This window comes from Notolepis coatsorum (assembly GCF_963971535.1).
Source record: "Notolepis coatsorum genome assembly, contig: SCAFFOLD_740, whole genome shotgun sequence".
NCBI classification, from domain to species: Eukaryota; Metazoa; Chordata; class Actinopteri; order Aulopiformes; family Paralepididae; genus Notolepis; species Notolepis coatsorum.
In genome coordinates this window covers 1-23,067 of record NW_028170928.1, presented here as the reverse complement: position 1 = coordinate 23,067, position 23,067 = coordinate 1, and positions in this window count along the sequence as shown.

Below are 23,067 nucleotides of genomic sequence, written 5' to 3'. Positions count from 1 at the left end.
TATTGAGCCTTACTGTATTGTACCCATTCTGCAATCTGTTAATAACATTTTCAATCAGTTAAGACTGAGGAGATGGTGTTTGACCCCAGAGGTGTTGGGGACCACAGGCCTGTGGTCATCCACACACAGTCCATCTTGCCGGTCTCTTCATATAAATATCTTGTGATTTTTGTCGATAACACACTAACCTGGAACACCCAGATAGCCTGTGTAGCAGACTACAACAACGACTGCACTTTCTACGTCGCCTTAGAGTTCATGGTGTAGATAAAAAATGTTTGTTACGTTTCTACCAATCTGTATTAGAGAGTCTCATCAGATATGGTATTACAGCTTGGTTTGGTAACCTGTCTGTACAATTAAAGTCCAAACTGGTCCGTCTGATGCAGACTGCATGGAAGATCATAGGGGTGAAAGGTCACCCATCCCTGCAGTCTATTTTTTAACAGGCTACTCTAAGGCAAGCCAATAGAATAGTCTCGGACCCCTCCCATGTCTTACATGCCGAGTATGAGCTACTGCCCTATGGGAGAAGGTTTAGAGTTCCACGCTCTAGACTAAATAGGTTTAAAAACTCCTTTATTCCGATCTCAGTGAAACTTTTAAATAGTGCCAGATAAAGGGCAACTATCGAATAACTGATATTTGGTTGTTATATTATCGATATTCGATAACCGATATTTGGGTTTTTTGGGTATACTATTATATTATACTAGTATATTTGTGTATACTATTCTAATGTGGTGTTGCCAGACATCCTGCTGTGCAGGTACTTTACTAGACATGTTGTGTAGGCTATTATTGTTAGGCTGATTTATTGTGTTCTTATTTTGTTATATAGGATGGCCTAAAGATGTGTTTCCTGTTTATGTTCATTAACTCTTTCAATGCCATGCCTGGTTTTCCGTTTTACCGCTTGAATGCCACCATCGGCGCCAATGTTAACGTTAATATCGCCTAATCTATGTTTTAAATTATGGCTATGTGTCTAATCTGCCCATCGCATTATCAAATACTATTTTCCAGTCAGTGCTGTGAAGGCAGATTCTTTTTTTATCGCGTCGTTTCCGTTTCAGAGCAGTTAGAAAAGCCCCCGTTTTGATATAAAAAACAGCTCATTCTGGAGCATTCTATGAAAATCGTCTTTTAGTGGAATATTCCACAACGTTGATATTCGTCTGCCTTTTTATGAATCGTTTTCAAATAAATGCTAGATGATCAATATTATACGTGCACGCACGCACATTACGGCCGCGCACTGATAATCGCCCCGTTGATTTCCTCTCGGACTTTTACAATGAAACCGAAAGAAGACATTTCACAAAACAGCTTATAACTTCATCAAACTTACTCCGATTATCCTACCACTGATAACATAGAGTCCTTACCTGACATCAGATGGTATCCAACGGGTATATTCCAATTCCTGATCACCATTCGAAAAAATCGATAAGTGTATGGATCCAACGCGACACAGTAGATCTCTATGATCCGCGGGGATCTGAGGCTCCAGAATGAACTGTGGTAACCCCGGCTGGATCAGTGAACTGGAAAATGTGGAGTACCGGATTTTTTTCCCCATTCATTTTCATTGAGTCCATTCCAAAATCACTTATGTCATCTGGGAGACGACAGGGGGCGCTTTTTTCCACAGTGATCGTCGGCGCCCCTCGGCTATACTCGGGTAGGCTCGGGTGATGCAATAATTTTTCAGATCGCAAAAAAAAAAATAAAAAAAAAAATCAGAGAAATCTCGTGAGTGGCTAGCAACCACCTATAAAAAAACACGAGAAATCTCGTGAGTGGCACTGAAAGAGTTAAGATGCATTAAGTTATGTATTTGCCTTCTTGTCTATTCTCAGTCCTTGCCCCACAATGTTGGAATGAACTACCCACCCCAGTTAGGACAGCCGAAACCCATCCAATCTTTCGCCGTCGACTAAAGACGCACTTCTTCAATCATTATCTGAAATCTAAATCTTGTCTTCTTTTTAAGATTTTCCCATTAAAAGTTTTAAAATACATGGTGACAACCAACCCCATAGTGTGTGACAACCATCCCCATGATGGGGTTGGTTGTCACAATGTGTCAGAGTGTCTTTGATAGGTGATTAACTCTTTGTTACAATACTTTGGAAAATGAGAGGGATACACATTTCAAGCCAACATCTTAAGCTTCAATTTAATGTAGGAATGACTATTGAAAGATGTTTTGATTATGAGCAATTCACACTAGAGTAAAAAGTGTGACAACGTCCCCCGTTGATTGATTGATTGATTGAAAAGTTTATTAACAGATTGCATCATGGGTACAGTACAGTACAGCTCAATACATACAATTGTTAAGGGGATGCAGACCAGAGAAAGACTTTCGTCTTGTTTACATCAGGGTCCCCCATTTTCAATTCATCATTCGTTCTCCCCTAATATGGTATAGAATGGAAATTGTGCTGGTCCCAGAGCCCCAACTGATTACTAAAAGACATATGATGCTCAATGCCTCTGTCTGGAAACAAGTATGCTCCCTCATGGAGAAGAAGATGTAGGCATGTTAAAAGAACAAACCTCTTACTGTTAAAGTATGTTGTTTGAAACCATAAAGGTTGTCAGTGTTTTTTTTAGATGGTTTCTTAGATGTTCCTATCCTGTTGTAACAGTTGTTGATAATACGTATGATTCTGATGTTGTGTTACTGTATCCATGAATGAATTCAATAAATCTATCTAAATGTCATTCCCATCACATTTCGTCATTACCACAACAGTACGTCATTACCAACACATGACATATTTCTTAACAAATTTGTAACAAATAGTTTAAATCTGACATTTTCCTACATGTTTTCCTATATTACAAGCCCTCCCTTAACATTTTATGTATGAAAAACAAGAGTCATGGACCTGTTGTTGTAGTAATTGTATCTTTCTTGACAGGATCTAGCAATATATTTAAAAGGCTGCATATCTAAAGATCTAAAGCATGTTTAAATTCAAGTAAAATATTTCAAACCACTAATACATCAGAAGTAAGGTATAATGTTACATAAATGCCTTAAAAGCACAAATGTTTTACTTTTTTTTTTACATTTTAAAGAGTTATTTGGTAACGTGATGGTAATGACAATGTTCTCTGACATTCTAGGAAAAGTGTTAAATATATTAAATTCCATAAAGTGATGTTTACAACAATGTTCATATTATGATTCCTGACAAAATGACTATAAAGCTTAATTGATCATTTAAGGTTTTATGCAATTTAATTTTTGATAAATAGATTTTCCCAAAAGTGCCCAAAATCAAATAAACGCCCATATACACTATGTATTTTGGTTGATTTTACACATTACTTCTATAATGGGTGCGAAGCAACTCATTGTTATCCGTGTGTAAAAAGATGTTTGATGCCCATAATACTTGCCTCTCATAATTATGTATTTCATTCTAGAGAATGAGGAGCTAGCGAGGATGGGGAGCAAGTTCAGCCACAGACTTATCCCCCCCACGACACACTCTTAATAATAAACACTGTTAGGACTATCTGACTCTTAATGATAAACACTGTTAGGACTATCTGACACTTAATGATAAACACTGTTAGGACTATCTGACACTTAATGATAAACACTGTTAGGACTGTCTGACTCTTAATAATAAACACTGTTAGGACTGTCTGACTCTTAATAATAAACACTGTTAGGACTGTCTGACTCTTAATAATAAACACTGTTAGGACTATCTGACTCTTAATGATAAACACTGTTAGGACTATCTGACTCTTAATAATAAACACTGTTAGGACTATCTGACTCTTGATAATAAATACTGTTAGGACTATCTGACTCTTAATAATAAACACTGTTAGGACTATCTGACTCTTAATAATGAACACTGTTAGGGCTATCTGACTCTTAATAATAAACACTGTTAGGACTGTCTGACTCTTAATAATAAACACTGTTAGGACTATCTGACTCTTAATAATAAACACTGTTAGGACTATCTGACTCTTAATAATAAACACTGTTAGGACTATCTGACTCTTAATAATAAACACTGTTAGGACTATCTGACTCTTGATAATAAACACTGTTAGGACTATCTGACTCTTAATAATAAACACTGTTAGTGTTACGAAGGATCAGATTAAACCGAATATATATATTTATTTATGGATATATATTGAATAGTATTTGTATGTCGTTTGATATCCCTTGTATATTCCTTGTACATATGCACGGAATATCCCTTTAGCCTACTATAGCCCATAATAGTTCATTCTCTTATTGGACAAAGGACCAGGCGCCAGGGGACCAGCCCCTGGCGTCAAGTTCAAAGGTACCGACGAGACATGTCCGTACTAGCCCCGGCTCCGCTCAGGGATACGGCTACCGAAATGAGAGTGGCACTATTTGTTCACCGTGCATATAAATATGGCGCAAGTAAATGTAGAAGTCCCTTACCCTTCTTCCCAACTTAGTAACAGAACGTGAAGCCTCACCCACGATACGACGTGCGGTGAAGTATGGCCTGTTTGGCCTTAGAATAGCATTGAGACCTCGTGCGAATTAATAACTGAATTGTCAGAGTTTGGCACTGTACCGTCGAGTGCGACGTATTTCTATCAAGTAATAATAGTCTATCGTGTATGGTGCATCGTGCGGTTAGAGTTCTAAAGTGACCAGCATCTCCAACGCTTCCTCGTGTTATCTAGAGTCTTATCCAGGTTGGGCCGACCACATGGCGCTTTCATCCGAGGAGATCTAGGCGAGGACCGAGGGACATGTACACTGGATTACCTACCCGACGACTGCTGAGCCCTATGCGGCTGGAATATATATTTGCTTTGGTACTGTGATTTGTGGAGCGGATAATCGCCGACGCCTGTGAGTGTTGGATTTACCCCCGAGAGGAGTCAAGTTGAGTCGGCGCTCAGAGAGACTGAGGTCGCCTAGTTTCTTCTTCATTGTGGAGCTACAGCCTACAAGAGAACCAAGGTGTATTCATCTGCGGATCAAGAGTCTATTGCACTGTCTTCTGTACTTGAAGTCTCCATAGATATCGTTGACCAGACGGTCTACTACCGACGGCTCTCCTACCCCCCCTACCGGCTTACAACCGGGAGGACCCCCTCCAGAATATCCCGCTATATCATTAAGTGTACCATAGATATAATTCCCTAAGAGCCAGGTTGTATACTTGCTTCCTGCGTAACCAGAGATTGGACATTCAGTGTTGATTTGCCTACGAGTACTCATTTGCCTTACAAGTGCATTCAAATGATAAATGTAAGATAAATATTCTATGTACCTTTTGCTCCATTAAATATTTGATTATTACCTTTGACTGGAACCGATTTCATTGTGGAAAGTGTTCATCATATTTAGATATCGTGTACTGTATGGCCAGTAGTTAAAGTACATAAAGCGGTAGTGGTTTAATGATACCATACTTATCAATACAGTCAGGGAATTGTACCCCTCAGTTACAATTGGTCCTTCGAGCCGGAGGGTAATTAGTGTAATATTAATATAGTGGTATTAATATTGAAATGGCCTATGATGAACACTCCACGAAACGGTCCTCCTAAAGTAGAACGCCCGCAGCGTAGACGGCAGCCACCTCAGTACTTAGAGGATTACGCTGCCAGTATACTACCTAGCCTTCTACAAACGGTAAACGCGGTAAAAGTAGAAAGTAAAATTATGTCCGACCCTATCAACCAGGATACCCCGACCACAGAGGCCCTAGTGGGTTCTAATGTAACTGACCAAGCTCACGGTGGGGAACTGACACGACTTTACCCCCCGCCAAGACCGAAGAAGTAGTCCCCGGAGAGCTCCGGGAGGAAGACAACCCTCCAGAGATGGAACTCTGCACGGAACAAGATGAGGAGAGCGCCGAGGAGATAGAGCTCCAGGACTCCCCGCAGGAGAACGCATCCCCAACGAGTACTGCCAGGAGCGGATCACCTCAACCAGCGTCTTCCCCCAGCGAGGCGGACAAGATGCTGGCACAGGCGTTCCTCGCCAGCCTAGCAGCCTCCACAGAGCGCGATCGGCTCCAAGCACAGACGCTTAGTGAGCGCGAACATTCTACCATGGAAAGAGAACGCATTCAAGCGCAGCAACGGAGCGACGAAGATCGTATACGTCTAGAGATTAGACGCCTTCAGACGGAAGAGAATATGGTAAGAGACCACGCCGAAGCCCAGCGCGCCGCCGCCGAAGCCCAGCGCGCCGCTGCCGGTGCCCAAAGAGAAGCAGAGCGCGACATCGCTCTCACCAAGCGCGAAGCCGAGCGCGACCGATTACAAGCGCAGCTAATGGAGCAGCTGATCGCCAGGGCAACACACCCTCCCTCCACAAGGGGTTCCAGGGCCTCGTCAAGACACGGGTCAAGGGCACCCTCCCCTAACCGATCAAGCGACCCTGAACTCGACCACCAGAGAGAGCCTATACCCCCCTCCGAACCCCTTCCCCGACCGGTCCCAGTGAGACCCAGCTACAAGGAAGGAACGGCGTACACCGCGGAGAGGCTAAATAGACGACTACAGGATCTAGATGACCTGACAGAGGAAGAAGAGGGAGAGGAGGAGAATCAAGCCCGACAGCAGCACAGTACTCCACAGGACCAGGAGGTCCAGTACAGCCCAGGCTATACCCCCGCGGCTCTGCGCTACAGACCCCCGACTCTATTCACGGGTGAGCATGACGCACGACCAGTCCCGAGGAATAGCACCTGGACCAGCGGGCCATGGTACCCTGCCGGTACCAGCCCACCGAGAGGCGTAAGAGGAGACTCGCCTAGGAGGCCTCTCTTCCAACGCTCACCGATGTGCCAGCCATCCACGGCGTCATACATTGGCACACCGACGTTTCCAGACTTCACCCATGAGAACCGAGCACAGTACACGGAGCTACGGATGTGCTTAGAGACAATGATGGTGGATGTAGCTGATGAACGCCACAAGTATGCTATCCTATTGAAGCACCTGAAAGTGCCCAGAGCGCACAACATAGCGCTAGCTTATGCCACCTCTACGACCCCATACACCGCGGCTCTAGCAGCACTAGACCAAAGATATGGACGTATATGGGATTACGTAATACAAGAGATAAGGCATATTGACCGCCTACCCCCAGCAACAGACAATCGCTCACTAGACGACCTGTCTATCAAAGTACAATCCCTGGTAGGGATGCTGGGGGCGCAACGAGAAAAGGGTATGCACGAACTATACGCAAACTCGAATGTCGAGAGGATTTTAGAGAAGCTGCCGCCCGCCCGACAGGAGCGCTTCAGGCGGCAAAGAGACCACCGTGATCCTAACGGTCCCGAGCCATCCCTCCTAGACCTAGCCGACTTCCTGGCGAGAGAAGTCAGCAGCCTACGGTTGGATACGTTCGTGCGGAGCACACCAAGCTCCAGAGAGGGACCTAGGAGAGCAAACGATGGCCGAAGATTGGTGACTGTCATGCACCAATCAGAATCAGTACCGAGCAGCAAGAACCACAGTACCCCCTCGATGAAAGAGAAGTGGAAGATGGTGTGCCTGTACTGCGAAAAAGGAACACTGGTTGTCACAATGTGACCTGTTCAAGAAGATGACCGCTGAAGAAGTGAGTCACTGGATAAAGTCCAACAGGCGCTGTTACCGATGTGCGCGCAGTCACATGGCAGCCGAGTGCCGCCTAAAGAAGAGGTGTAGTCGGTGTGACGGAGCCCACCTAGATGTCCTACACGACAGTAACAGAAGAAAGCCTGCACCATCCAGCAGCACAAAGGCAAGTGTTATGTACATTGACCCCGCTAGCAGCGGGGGCGCCCAGGTGCTCTTAAAGGTGGTCCGCGTAACACTGAGTTACCAGGATAAGGTCATGGACACTTACGCCGTCCTTGATGACGGGTCAGAGAAGACCCTTCTCCTCGCGTCCGCTGCGGCCCAGCTGGGGCTGCGGGGGAGCGAAAACCAGATGACGATTCGGACAATAAGAAGAGATCTAAAGACGATAAAGGGCGAGAATGTCTCCTTCACTATCGCAGCAAGCGGGCAGCCAGAGAGACGGTATAGGATTACTAATGCTTTCACCAGCCAAGAAATAGGACTATCGCAGTACACCTACCCCATCGCCAAGCTGATGGATAAATATGTGCACCTGCGTCAACTACCTATCCCGCTCATAGACGGTGCCACCCCGACCCTGCTGATAGGCTCCGACCATGCAGACCTCATAGTCCCGATAGACCGGGTCCATACAGGACCCAGAGGTTGTCCTGCAGCAGTCGAGACCCGCCTAGGATGGACATTACAAGGCCCCCTCGCCAAGTCTCTTAACCGAACAGCAGCCACTAGCTGCCTCCACTCCAGAGTGACAGAAGAAGACACCACTCTCCTGCAGCATGTCGAGAGGCTATGGACACTAGAGACAATGCCCTTTAAGAACGAAAAGAAAGACATTCGTTCTAAGGAAGATATTTACGCTATAGCCCTCCTCGAGCAAGGGACAAAGAGAGTCACAGTCAACGGAGTGATGAGATACGCAACTCCACTCCTGAGGCGAGAGGGAATGCCCACCTTTCACGCCACAAAAGAAGCGACGGAGCGGTATCTATTGAACACAGAGCGGCGCCTAGCCAAAGACCCCGCTCAAGAGACTGTGTACCGCGCTGAGATTAACAAGCTAATCACAGCGGGACACATAAAGAAAATTGACATTAAAGAGGCCGATCAGACGACCGAATCATGGTACGTGCCGCACCACAAGGTCCACCACAACGGCAAGGATCGTATTGTGTTTAACTGCAGCTACCAGATCGGATCACAAAATCTGAATAAAGAGCTCTTGCCCGGCCCAACACTCGGCCCCTCTCTACTAGGCGTGCTACTACGCTTCCGCCAGGACAAGGTGGCTATCAGCGGCGACATCAAAGGGATGTTCCTGCAGGTGAGACTAGTGGAGGAGGACAAGCCCCTGCTGCGGTTCCTATGGAGAGAGAGGATCGGAGATGAGCACCCAGCCATCTATCAATGGGAAGTCCTCCCTTTCGGAACCACATGCAGCCCATGCTGTGCTACGTTTGCACTACAAAAACACGTCGCAGAGGACCCAGCAGCAGATGAAGAGGTCCGACAAAGTTTGACAAATAGTTTCTACGTGGACAACTGTTTACAAAGCGTCTCGACGCCAGAAGAAGCCGAGGCTCTTCTACTCAAGCTCCGCGCCTCCCTGATCAAAGGCGGCTTTGATCTCAGGCAGTGGGCCAGCAGCGACCCGCAAGTATTGCGCAGCCTCTCCCCCGAGGACAAGGCAGCGAGCAGCGAGACCTGGATGGCGACCATCCCAGGAGAAGCCCAAGAAATGACACTAGGACTAGTCTGGCGCTTCAAAACAGACTCGCTCCATTATAGACACAAACCCCTGACCAAGGAGCAGGGAAGGTCGACGGCAATACCGACCACCAGACGGAGTGTATACAGAACACTCGCCAGACAATATGACCCGTTGGGATGTATTCTACCTTACACCACCAGGGCAAAGATGATTGTAAGAGCGCTATGGGACAAGGACCAGGGCTGGGACGATCCCATACCCGAACACCTTGCATCCACATGGAGAGAGTGGGAGACGGAACTCCGCTCACTCCCAGGTGTTAACATACGCCGCAGCTACTTCCCACCCACAGTGAGGCCAGAGACATGCAAGATGGACCTGCACGTATTCAGCGACGCCTCCGAAGTAGCCTACAGTTCGGTGGCCTACTTGCGTGCCCGAGAGGAGGGAGGAGAAATACATACTGCTTTCATCCTGGCTCGCTCAAGAATAGCCCCACGAAAGCAACAATCTATCCCGCGTCTAGAGCTCTGCGCAGCCCTAGCAGGAGCGCAGCTCGCCACGTTAATCCAACGTGAACTCACCATCCCGGTGCAAAGAACAATCTTGTGGTCAGACTCCACGACAGTACTCACATGGATCCGGTCTGATTCGTGCAGATACAAGGTCTTCGTGGGAGTCAGAGTCACCGAGATTCAAGAGTTAACAGAAGTAGCGAGCTGGAGGTATGTGGACACCAAACACAACCCAGCTGACGTCATCACCCGGGGAATGTCCCTGGATGACCTCACCCGTCACAACCTCTACAGTGATGGACCAGAGTTTCTCAAGCTCCCCGAAGAAGAGTGGCCTACACCCACCCCACGGGAGGCGAGTAAAGAGGAGGCCGAAAACAAGAAACCTATGTTCTGTGGATTGAACACACTCGTCTCCACAGACCCAGACATAGACGATTGCCTCACCCTACAGAGTGCGCAGCTAAAGACATTTCTGTGGCACCACCCAGAGGTTCAGCCCACGACTGACATTTCAGCAGCTGACTACGAAGAAGCAGAACTTCTTCTACTACAACGAGCCCAGAGAGACTCGTTCCCCGATGAGCTAGACTGTCTACAGGGAGCAAAGCCCGTCCCATCAGACAGCAGACTGCTCCACCTAGCCCCCGAGAGCGACGCCCATAGTCTCATCAGAGTGGGTGGTCGTCTGCGGAGAGCCCCAGACTTACCGGATGACGTCAAGTACCCGATAGTCTTGAACAGCCGACACAAGGTCACAGAGCTGATCAGGGTCATCTGCGTATTCATCTGCGGATCAAGAGTCTATTGCACTGTCTTCTGTACTTGAAGTCTCCATAGATATCGTTGACCAGACGGTCTACTACCGACGGCTCTCCTACCCCCCCTACCGGCTTACAACCGGGAGGACCCCCTCCAGAATATCCCGCTATATCATTAAGTGTACCATAGATATAATTCCCTAAGAGCCAGGTTGTATACTTGCTTCCTGCGTAACCAGAGATTGGACATTCAGTGTTGATTTGCCTACGAGTACTCATTTGCCTTACAAGTGCATTCAAATGATAAATGTAAGATAAATATTCTATGTACCTTTTGCTCCATTAAATATTTGATTATTACCTTTGACTGGAACCGATTTCATTGTGGAAAGTGTTCATCATATTTAGATATCGTGTACTGTATGGCCAGTAGTTAAAGTACATAAAGCGGTAGTGGTTTAATGATACCATACTTATCAATACAGTCAGGGAATTGTACCCCTCAGTTACAGTTAGGACTATCTGACACTTAACGCATTGAACGCCAAAAACTAGTATACGAGTAACAAAGTATACTTTGGGGTATTTTGGGGTATTCTTTGGGGTATTTTGTGGTACTTTGGGGGTATTATGTGGTATTCTGTGGTACTTTGGGGTATTTTGTGGCACTTTGGGGTATTTTGGGGTACTTTGGGGGTATTTTGGGGTATTTTGGGGTACTTTGGGGGTATTTTGGGGGTATTTTGTGGTACTTTGTTGTATTCTGGGGTATACTTTGGGGTATTTTGTGGTACTTTGGCGTATTTTGTGGTACTTTGTGGTGATTAGTAGGACCCACTTTGGACCTGTAGGCCTACTAGATAAGACTTTAGGCTATGGACCCATTGTGTTTTCCAGCTAATTCCTCTCAGCTGGAACCTGTAAGAGGCATCTGTTTGCCAAATAATTCAGATGTACTGTAAGTTAAAAAAAACGTTATTTCAGTGTGTTCAAACCTCTCTACCTCTATTACAGTAGCACTCTGTGTGTGATTATTCCTGTTGTGGAAGAAAATTCAGAATGTTTCTTTTCAAAAGAGGCCAGACTCATGCATGTGCTATAAATGGTTCAAGAATAGCTTTCAAATTACTTTGGGTATGCAATCGACAGGCGTTTTATGCAAAATTAGCAGGACTGTTATTGTATATTGTTATTAGTATACAATAATATACATAAGGTCGATACTAAGTTAATAAGTCTCTCTCAGGCTGATATCCTGCCCTGATATCCAGAGTAAACTCCATACCGCGACGTGCGGTCGACCTCCGCAGTGAAGATTCAAGATTCAAGATTCAAGAGATTTATTAGTCACATACTGTACATACACGAGATGCCCGCCTTGATTGTGCAAAAAAATACAAATAATAATAGAATAAAATAGAATAGATAATAGATAGACATGATAAAAGGTACTAAGATAAAATACTATACAATGCTAAGCTTACGAATATTACCTATATACACTACTATACAATATACATTAATGCTATAATGACTATACTATACTAACTATACTATACTATGAATACTTTCTACCCACCTTTACTGTCCTACCGGGAAATGTGGACTTTCCACCCACATTACTCTGGGAATGTGCACATTAACCGGATTATGTACAGCGGAGTCTGTGAATGTACAGAGATTTCCCAGGAAATGTGTATAATGACCGTCCCCCTACAAGTCAAGTGGTCCTTTATTAATCCTCTTAATCCTCTCAAGTGCCGTATCAGCATGGGGGTGGGGGGGGGGGGGGGGGGGGGGGGGGGCAGTGGTGGAAGAGGTACTTAAGTAAAAGTAGAAATACCCAGATAAATGAGTAGTCTGGTAAAAGTAAAAGTCATCCATTCAAATTCTACTTAATAAGTAAAAGTAGAGAAGTATGTGCTCTTGAATGTACTTAAGTATCTAAAGTCAATGCATTTTCTACATGACATTTGTGTTGGGAGCATTCAATTCTCGTTCCATTGACCTCTATAGGTTATGTTAATTATGTTATTAGTGGTATGTGGTCCACTTATGCTGCTCTGATTAAAGGTTGTATTAAAGTGGTATGTGGTCCAGTCATGCTGCTCTGATTAACGGTTATTTTAAAGTGGTATGTGGTTAAGTCATGCTGCTCTGATTACATATTCTTGACGTTGACAGGCTTCAAATATGAAAGTATATAATCATAAATTGTTGCCATGTTTTTTATGCAACATCCCTTTCTTCAAAGTAACTAGTAACTGATGGGTTCAGATACATGTAGTGGAGTAAAAAGTACAATATTTCCTTTGAAATGTAGTGGAGTATATAGTATAGTATAAAGTTCCCTAAAACAAAAATAGTCACATAAAGTACAAGTAGCTCGAAATTGTACTTAAGTACAGTACTTGAGTACAAATACTTAGTTACTTTCCACCACTGATGGGGGGTACATGTAGGGTAGGTACATAGATAATACAGTAATAGAACATAGAAGTAATAAAGACAATATAGTGATGTAGTACAGTAGCAGTAGTGCCGTTGGTTACACCAGCCGTTAGTTTAACTGGGCTGCATTTATGGTCAACGGACTGCATTTATATTGCTCTTTTAGCCAGAGCGCTTTACAATTTATGCCTCACATTCACCACGGTCACACGCACATGCACACATCGATGGCGGAGGCGACCATGCAAGGTGCCAACCTGCTTACCGGGAGCAGTTAGGGGTTAAGTGTCTTGCTCACGGACACGTCGACATGCTGCCCGGGAGGAGCAAGAATCGAACCGAGAACCTTCCGTCGGTGTGTGGATCTGTGAGTAAAATGTGAGGAACAAATTGCAAAGCGCTTTGGATAAAAGCTGCTATATAAATGCAGCCATTTACCATTTATGTAAGATCAAGAGTCTCCGCCTCTTCTTCGGTGTCTCCTAGCTGGCCAGAGGAGAGCGCCGCTACAAATGTATTTGTATGAATTGTTTGACTATTAAACCTATTTTGATCAGAAGATCTCTCTACGATATAATCGATGAATCCAGTTTCCACCACAGTATATACAACAGGGGTGTAAAGTACTTGAGTAATTGTACTTTGTTACAATAATTAAGTACTGTTTTGGGGGATTTGTACTTTACTCAAGTATTATTACTAGGTTTGTATACTTGTACTTTTACTCAATTACATTTCAGAGAAAAAAAAACATACTTTTTACTCCTTACATTTAAAATGCAGACCTACAAAGTACAAAGTAGAAATCTCGCAGGTCCAACCATTTTAATTAGTATATTTGTTTCTCTGGCCGAACTAACGTTAACGTTATTAATCCTGCGGCCGCACTTTATTTAAAAACAGCCAATCAAATCCCAATCAATGGAAAATGAACCCGCCCATACCCATGCTGATTGGTCCTTGTGCAACACTAGAAAGCGGGAACTTTGATCAGAAGAATAGACAGTCAGAAAAAAAGTTTTTACTTTAACTTTACATTTAAGTAGAAACTTTTTTTTACTTTTACTCAAGTGTGTTTTTAGCCAGATACTCTGACTTTTACTTGAGTAAGATTTTGAGACGGTACCCCTACTTTCACTTAAGTATAATTTCTGGGTACTTTTTACATATATGCCTTAGCTGTGGAATAAAAGGAGGTCATCAATTCTTGAGGCTCACAAAATGTCGCAGTGGATAGAAAAGACCAGGGAGGAGAACTACGTTCAGACTGCAGCCTAAAGTGGCCCGAATCTGTTTATTTTCTTTCATATGTGACTCAGATCTGATTCTGGATCAGTGTGAACAACACAAGTCACATGGAATCTGACCTTTTCAATTCTGATTTACATTTACATTTACATTTTTTGTCATTTTAGCTGGCGCTTTTTATCCAAAGCGATTTACAAGTTCTGTACGACAAGTCAGCAGGAAGGGTACAACTCTATCAGCGAGCCGAGTAACAATGTTCATCAAACAGTGCAGAAACTTCGGTGCTGCAGTATTGAGTGCATAGTAGTAAAGACATATTAGTATAGTAGGAGGTGTGCATGGTAGTATAGGACAGTAAGGTTAGTGGTAAAAATATATATATATATATTTTCATTTCAGATATTGATTGAAGAAGTGTGTTTTGAGTCGACAGCGAAAGATTGGTCGGGATTCGGCTGTCCTAACTGTGGTGGGAAGTTTAATCCAGCATTGTGGAGCGAGGATCGAGAATATAGTCTCTTTGATGACCCTCCCGGTGCTCGGATATAGGATTTGGGCCAGTTTCATAATGTGGTCAGATTTCCTTTGCAATACAACCTCAGTCTGAACAGTCACAGTTTTATATCGCTCTAGATCGCCATTTGTCCCAAGTTTTACATCCATCTTCTTTATTGTTCATTTTCGCATGCGGCTCAGTTCAGGAGCAGTGACCGGTTCACACTGGAATCTGATATTGACCACAATACCTACCCCTACCTCTGCTGTTACGGACATAAATTGTGATATTGTGGTTTTTGTATTTATGTATCTATGTATTTAACTGCATGTAGTACGTTGTAATTGTAAGTGATGTTCTATGTTGGAACAATGATTAAACAAATTCCACCATTACAATGTAATAAAAAAAAATTAAAAAAAATAATACATAAAAAAAAGAAGAACTATAACAATAATAATGTGGACAGCCAAACAAAAAATATCACATCTGAGCAATAACTCAGAACCGAGCACTAAGGCCGGCAGTGTGAACGTAGCACCACACAACACAATGCGGACAAAGACAGCGGTGGGAAGGGTATAGCGCTCTCAGCTCAGCGGCCCGTTCAGTGATAATGCTGGCTTTGCCCGGATTCTCATAGTGTTAGATCACGGCCCGTGACATTAATGGTTTCTGTTGCTCCCGCAGCTCTGATTAATGGCCGCAATCTGCGGAGAATATTTCACGACGGAGATTTACACCCGGCTACGCTTGTAAATGAGGTCAAAAGAGGTCAGGCGCATTCAGTGATTTGTATTATGACACAAAAAGAAAATATGTGAAAGGACAGCGGCTCGCGCGCGCAGCCGCCGCAGCATAATGAGCGATTGTTAACCCTTTCGCTACCACGCTACCAAAGGGTTAACCCTTTCACAACCACACTACAGAAGGTTAACCCTTTCACTACCACCACTACAGACGGTTAACCGTCTGTAGTGTGGTAGTGAAAGGTTAACCTTCTGTGAAAGGGTTAAAGTGTGTTACGGATTCAAATCGTGTTCAACCCAGATTCGGCTCAAACAAGGGACTAAACACGTTTCGCAATTATGCCACAAACAATGTGGAACGCCCTACCCACAGCCGTAAAATAATGTGAATCCCTACCCACCTTCAAAACCGCTCTCAAAGAGCACCTACGGGAGGCCGCAATTCAAAACTGGCCCCGGTAAGTGTCCAAAACTCCACCCCCACCCAACCACCCCCCAATGTACAGTTTCCTCCCCCTCAAATGTATATATTCTCTTTTAGAAACTCTGTAAATAAACAGTACTGTATATTTGTATGTTGTGTATGTCATAAATGTTATGATGAATTGAAAATTGGGGACCCTGATGTAAACAAGACGAAAGTCTTTCTCTGGTCTGCATCCCCAACTCATTCAGCGCCAAACGTAATGTTACGTGTTTCCTTGCCAACGCTTGAACGCCAAACACGTAATATTACGTTTTTTAGATCCTTTGATATTTTTCCTCTGATCCCCGTTCTAAACCATCATCCAGATCATTCTATGTGTCCCTGGCTTGTTTGCCTACGTTGGAATTGTAATGCCGATCTAATCTCACCAGGTGGCAGTATCGCCTACCTTTTGAACTCGGAAAGAAATGGATCAGGAGAGGCAATGAATGAACCGGACTATCAAGGCTCGCTCTGAGGGGGAGGAGCTCTTCCAAAGCAATCGCTAGCAGATCTGCTCGCCTCAAAACCTATAGTGTCCCGTACACACGTGTAATTACATATACACGAGTAATCGCAATCGCCGATGGGATCATTGGAATTATTCTTTTTGGAGTACCTCCAGGCTAAGGTAAGGACCCCCTATGTCTATTTTACCGAATCTGAAACATGTTTCTGTAACGATCACAGTGGCTTACTTTACCGGACATAAACCAAGCGTTTTCTAACGATCGGATTTTCGGTCGTTAGGTTTGATGGATTATTCCGGAAATGGACGATATTTAGCGTGTAATAAACTACAAACTACAGTGTGTAGAAACAAACTTTTTTTACATGTTGGACTAGAAATAGTGTCTGTCAAATGAGCCGTACTATATCTCCATAGCTATAATATACAATATACAATAGCTCCTCAAAGATTGTGAAATATCACGAAAATGGTCATGAAAAGCTGGTGCTAGACAGTGAAGGATGGGGGAAGCTTATGGCGCTCAATGTGTTAACAATTGTGTGTATTGAGCCGTACTGTATTGTACCCATTCTGCAATCTGTTAATAAAATGTTCAATCAATCAATTCGCTAGATAAATGTTTCTCAGAATCCTTACGTAACCCGCTCACATTTCACTTTGAACTTGAACGCACCCCGGCTCCTTAAAGGTGCTGTAAGTGATATTAATTCTTAGCCCTTACTGGTAAAGCTACCACCTTATACTACATCATTACTGGGATGGGATTTTGGAACCTATGGAACCTATGGAACCTATGTTCTAGTAACTGGCTGGTCCAATTACTTTGCTTAGTATTGCAGAGTATTTGATTATTTGAAGCACATATTTGCTTAAAACAAGTTTTTAATCGTTTCTTTTGTCTGACAATTTTTGCAGTGTGGATCTAATCTCTCCTGATTAGATAAAGTGGAAACGGGATACTAGGAAATGTATTTTCTGTTTACTGCAGAGCAGGAGGGACTGGGAGACCCATGTTACTGACCAGACACGCTATATCAGTGATGCGGCTGTCAGAATGTAGAGATATTATTTTAACATGTAGACCACTTATTTGAAAAAAACTAAAAACAAAAAAACACCTTTAAGTTTGGAGCCGGCATTACCGTATAATATCATTTTGGAGTTCAGGCGTTATTCCCGCATATAGGATGAAAATGAAAGTGCTCATGTCAGCATGTTGGCTTTGCATCATATCGATTAGAAAGTGAGTTTACACAACTGTTTTAAATGTATTAAGGGTTTTCCGTCGTTCTTAAAATAGGAGGAATAACCGTTGAATAACTACCGTGTGGTTTAACGTTGCCACACTGGTGAAATAGCTTTCTAAGCTGGGGGGTCAAAGATAAGCCAGCGAGTCTCAGACTGCTTATCTTTCAAAACCCTGATAGGGAGTGCATAGGCTTTGGCATTACACAATATTCTGTTAATATTTACCAGATATATCCGACGGACCACAGTATAGCTATCAGAAACCGATCCTAGGGAAGTAATTAAAGACCAAAGTCCTTCACCCGTCTCTGGCCTAGAGAGAGCGTTCGGCGTTTGCTTTGTATGGCAAGTGACATACACCTCTAGCTGCAGTGAGCATAGTGAGTCTGACAGTGTGTTAGAGAGAGTGAGAAGGAGAAGAGGGAGACATTTAAAATATATATATATATATATATATTTTTTCTTCATATTTCATATTTGATATTAATTCATATTTTGATAGGGAGGCCTGGCTTCCGTTGGCTTCCATAAGGATTCGCAACTGCTTACAGGAGAGAGTGGTTAACTGTATTATAATAGTAAATAGAAAAATATGTTGTGCTCTTGCTTTTTTCTTTTTGAAGGTGGAGAGAGTTGATTGATTGATTGAAAACTTTATTAACAGATTGCAGAATGGGTACAGTACAGTACAGCTCAATACATACAATTGTTAAGGGGATGCAGACCAGAGAAAGACTTTCGTCTTGTTTACATCAGGGTCCCCCATTTTCAATTCATCGTAACATATATGACATACATGACATACAGATAGACAGTACTGCTACATCTATACATTTATGACATACCAGATTAGCATTGCTAGTGCCACAACAGTTTTATTTGAGGTCCATAACAGTACATTGTACTAAGCAATTGTTGGCTCATTAGTTTGTGATTCACATGCACTAAAATTCACCAGAATGCAGGAAATTAAGTCTTTGTAACAAAAAATTTCCTGGTGGGGGACCCCCAGACCCCCCGCTTAAAAAGTGGCCTGATTGGGGCTATATTTCGCGCTATATCTCCCGGTATGAATTATTTCCCCAGTCCGGCCCTGCATACATGTAATACGTAATCCATCCTCCGGGGGGCTGGACTATAGACGAGCCACCGTCCGTCGCATCCGATTCTGACGCCCGTGTCGTCGTCGTCTCGACCCGGTCGAGCGCTTTGTTTGTCTTTGAAAAGAAAAGTCCGATCGGGAGAAATGAGAGCATTCGGGCCGCGAGTCACGCTCACGCGGGGTGACAACCCTCTTGACTGACAGGTTTTCAAAAACAAATAATGAAATGACTCCGTGTTAAAAACGCAGGCGTCCGCACCCTTCCGAGGCCGTCTGAGAGCGTGACAATCACGACAGTGTCCTCGGACGATCTCGTCCCCCCCCCCCCCCCCCCCCCTTGTGATGAATGGATTATCCACACCGTGGTATCGCTTTCAGGTCAGAGAGCACATAATCTCCCTCTCCCCAACACCTCCCCTTGTCACTTAGCTTAGCTCGGTCTCTCTATTGGCACATCATTTATCCACCGGGGGCTTCTTCCATACCAGCCGGCCACCAAACCATGTGATTTGCTTTGTCAAACCACTGAGATCATCATGTGCCACATTATAAAGAGAGGTGCAGTAAAGTCAAGCAGTTATATAACGTGGGAATCTATACTCACGACTGCGGGGAAATAGCCGCGGCTAGCCCTCGTGTGATCAACTGTTAAAGGAACACGCCGGCATTGTGGGGAAACACGCTTACGTCAGACGGGAAGATGGATACTAATTTCCTCTTCGTGCGTTCAGTAGAAAACTCTCCGGGCCGGCTGCAGGCTAGCCTATAGCTCAAGCACAAATGAATGGAAGGATATGGCTAGCTGGTCCGTATCCGCTTCCATTAATCTGTGCTAAGATAGGCTAGCTTGCAGCCGGATAGCTTTCTACTGAACGCACAGAGAGGAAATTGGTATTGATTGATTGATTGATTGATTGATTGATTGAACATTTTATTAACAGATTGCAGAATGGGTACAATACAGTACGGCTCAATACACACAATTGTTAAGGGGATGCAGACCAGAGAAAAACGTCCGTCTTGTTTACATCAGGGTCCCCCATTTTCAATTCATAGTGACATTTATGACATGCAAAATATACAAATATACAGTACTGTAAAATAAAAGTCAAAAGACAATTATATACATAAGACATACATAAAATAAAATATACACATTTGAGGGGGAAGAAACTGTACATTTGGTGGGTGGGTGGGGGGGGGGGAGTCTGGAGAAGAGAGTAAGCACAGTTCCCATAATGTTGGCGTGTTCCTTTAAATAAGGTTTAGTTTAGATTAGATTAGATTAGATTCCAATTTATTGTCATTATACAGCACAAGTACAGTACAACAAAAATAAGTTTGGCATCCAACCAGAGTGCAAATTTATGTAACAGTAAAGTGCAAACTGGGTGTATAACATATTTAAATTAGTACTACTGAGAGTATAGTGCTAATCAGCTAATCACATATATATATACACGGTACATACAAATAATAATAATAATAATAACTTAGGTTTGTATAGCGCCTTTCATGAAACCTAAGGTCGCTTTACATAACAATAATAACAAACATGGTAGACACACAACATTAAATGTACAGTAGGAATATACAGGATGGATTGTTCTCTGAAAACTACAGTGAGACTTATGAAGGTTCTACTTGTCAGACATCATAATACCAGCCTCTCTAATATCAGGATCGCTGAAATGAAAATCGCAGGACTTTAGAATGCGCTCTGCTGAGTACATCATATATGGTATATCCCCCTCCAGCCAATCAGGAGACTTTGCATGTTGTAAAATGCTCGTTTAGATTGCAAATCAATAATCAAATCTATTGTGCTGACAAAGGGACTCTGTGGTCCGACCGATACGTCACGTCTGGCAGATATTATGGGATATATTACATCTTGATTGTAATCATCTCAACCGACATCATTCTGAGGTCAAGAGTTCCTTGAACTTGAGTGGCTCCGTAAAGGATTGCACAATTGCTTAGTCAAAGAAGACATATATAATATACACGACAAAGGAAAGCGTGTTCAATGCAAATTCCTCACACCTATGAAGTAGAAATTCCGTTAAACATATCTGTGCATAACACAAGTATATAGAAATTACATAAACTTTAATAAATTGATGAATACACTTATTTCAATTAATTTCAAACCTTTATTTAAACTTGAAAGGCAACTGAGGTTTCCCTCATTTACAGTCCCGTCGAGTGTACGTACAGAAATAAGCGAAATAAAAAAGCATATGAAATCACGCACCGTATAAAATCATAACAATAAGACAACAAGACGAGGCAAAACGCAAGGATAACAAATCAATTAAAACACAACTTGATTGACAAAGATTAGATCAAGGTTTTAAACTCTGCAACAGAGGGGAGAATCTGAAGCTTTAAGGACTGTTGGAGTTAATTCCATGAGCTAGACTAGAGGCATCATAGCAAAATGCAGATTTACCCTGTTCTGAGCAAACTCAGGGGAACTTAATGGTGCTGTATTTTTTCTTTGTTAAAATAAGTGGTCTACACATGTTAAAATAATAGTTCTACACGTAGACAGCCATCACTGTTATAGAGTGGCTGGTCAGTAACACATGGGTCTCCCAGTCCCTCCGCTCTGCAGTAAACAGCCATCACTGATATAGAGTGGCTGGTCAGTAACATGGGTCTCCCAGTCCCTCCACTCTGCAGTAAACAGCCATCACTGATATAGAGTGTCTGGTCAGTAACATGGGTCTCCCAGTCCCTCCTGCTCTGCAGTAAACAGCCATCACTGATATAGAGTGGCTGGTCAGTAACACATGGGTCTCCCAGTCCCTCCGCTCTGCAGTAAACAGCCATCACTGATATAGAGTGGCTGGTCAGTAACACATGGGTCTCCCAGTCCCTCCGCTCTGCAGTAAACAGCCATCACTGATATAGAGTGGCTGGTCAGTAACATGGGTCTCCCAGTCCCTCCTGCTCTGCAGTAAACAGCCATCACTGATACAGAGTGTCTGGTCAGTAACATGGGTCTCCCAGTCCCTCCACTCTGCAGTAAACAGCCATCACTGATATAGAGTGTCTGGTCAGTAACATGGGTCTCCCAGTCCCTCCACTCTGCAGTAAACAGCCATCACTGATATAGAGTGGCTGGTCAGTAACATGGGTCTCCCAGTCCCTCCGCTCTGCAGTAAACAGAACATACATTTTCTGGTATCTCTACACTGCAAAAATGGTTTGACAAAAATAAGAAAGAAGTAATAAAAACGAGTTTTAAGCAAAAGTCTTTGAAACAAGTAAAATAATCTACCAGTGCAGTAAACAAATGTGGCTTGGCAAGATTTCTTAATAAAAATATCTAGGGTTCTCTCTCCTGATTAGATAAAGTGGGAACAGGATACCACCAGAACATGTATTTTGTGTTTACTGCAGAGCAGAGGGACTGGGAGACCCATGTTACTGACCAGACACTCTGTATCAGTGATGGCTGTCAGAATGTAGAGCTATTATTTGATCACGTAGACCCACTTATTCAAACAAAGAAATCCCACTCGCAGCACCTTGTATAAGTGAAACGCTGGATTCGTAGCTTTGCACCGCAGTTTGATGTAAGGCAGCTGGCCTCACTCTGCGTCACGAGCAACAATGACCAGCAGCAGCCCCACGCCGACGACACTAAAGCCAGGTCTTTTTTTACATTACCATCTGACGTATCGCATGCAGATGAACCAACACGTCTCGACGAGGCACCCGAGAGAGTAGAGAATAGACCTGACTCACCGCGAAACCAGAGCCTACTTAACTACTTAACTTTAACTTATTTTAACAAAAGAAAATACCACTTACAGCTCCTTTAAGAACCAGCCAGTCACTAGAACAGGTTCCAGAGGTATCTTACCACTAAACGCCTTAATAGATTAAAGGGATTAACCCTTTCACTACCACACTACAGAAGGTTATAACCTTTCACTACCACACTACAGATGCGGTTAACCGTCTGTAGTGTGGTATAGTGAAAGGGTTAACCTTCTGTAGTGTGGTAGTGAAAGGGTTAACCTTCTGCAGTGTGGCAGTGAAAGGGTTAACCATTTGTCGTGTGGCAGTGAAGGGGTTAACCTTCTGTATTGTCGCAGTGAAAGGGTTAACCATTTGGTAGTGTGGTAGTGAAAGGGTTAACCTTCCGTATTGTGACAGTGAAAGGGTTAACCATTTGGTAGTGTGGTGGTGAAAGGGTCAATGAAGGGCCTCC